Raw genomic sequence first — 1,406 nt, forward strand, 5'->3', positions numbered from 1 at the left:
GTGGACGTTTGGATTCGTGTGCAATTTTGAGGACCAAATTAACAAAATACAAACAGCATTAGACCAAGTCCACAATAATGCGTGATCTTCACCATCGACTTAACTGGACTTAACTGGACCTAGGACACACATCACACTGCTGAATGCGTCAATGAGGGTTTTTCCAGAGAACAGGTTTTCTATGAGAACAGGAGAGCCACCCCGATAGAGGGCAGCACTACTCCGTGGGCTCAGAGCCTAGGTAGTCATTCCTCTACGTCCCAATGGCAGGCTCGTGCTCCCACTGCCTGTCTTTAAGCAGCCAAATCTAAACCCCTTCTGTCTTCCTTATGATCCGGTTGTCATGTATTTGGAAATAGCCATGAGAAGTGTAACAATTACAAGGTGGAAACTGTTGCACAATTTGTCTGGCAACTGTTTCTCAGGCCCCCTGAAGACACAGCTGCCTTAATAGTTGTGCCCACCCATAGGCCCCTGACACACTGTGAGCACCTGGTGGGCAGCTGGCTTGGGGACTGTGCTGGGCAGCAAGGGTTCAGCCCAGGTGGTGCTGTCATCAGTGAGCAGGGGAACTGTGGGGAGGGGCGGGGGGGGGGGGGGGGAAATGCAAGCCAAACTCACAGAAGTTGAGCTCACATTTAACCACACAGGGCTTTCTTGTATGAACCTACAGCTTGCTACCGGAAAGTCAGAAAGACTCAGATTTCACACAACATTGCCTTTTTGTGAATCTTGTGTACTTGTTCATTTCTTACCTTGTAATCCTACCTGGGGTGACTCTTGGCCATTCCCCTGGAATGAGAACTGCATGCACACTCTCTCACTTTACTCTTGGTTTGTTTGTGTGCCCCCTGCCCCCACACTGGCAACTAAGCCAAGGGCCCCACACACGCTAGGCTCTTGCACCAAGATGATTATTTTTCTCAATAATCCAGCCCCACTGCTGATGCATCGGTGTGACTCCGCTCAATTCTTTGAGAACCCAGAACCTGGAACCCCATGGGTGTGCCTTGAGAACCTCGATATCAGATGATAGTTGGTAAGACAATTGAATCTCGTGACATGGGTTCTATGCCCCTCTTGAATACTGATGCAATGACTGTGTGCAAAGAAGTCCTGCCTCACAGCTAAGAGACGTTATTTATAGTTTCCCTTCCTCTCCCCGGGGAAGAAGCTTGGCCCAGTCTCTATGGATGGGGGTGGAGGATGTGTTTTGAACATCATCCTTGGCAGTCTACACGCCAAGATTTTTCTTCGGCTTCTTTATAGTCAAGTGCACTTATTTATCTTCATGGGGGTCTTTGTTTAGTTAGCCTTCAGTAAAAGCAAAAGTTATACATTGTACTAAAGAAATAATCACCATTGATGTTATGAGACAGAGTCACCGGAAGCTGCAGGAAGTTGTG

The sequence above is a fragment of the Apodemus sylvaticus genome, chromosome 4 (assembly GCF_947179515.1).
Source record: "Apodemus sylvaticus chromosome 4, mApoSyl1.1, whole genome shotgun sequence".
In the NCBI taxonomy this organism is placed as follows: domain Eukaryota; kingdom Metazoa; phylum Chordata; class Mammalia; order Rodentia; family Muridae; genus Apodemus; species Apodemus sylvaticus.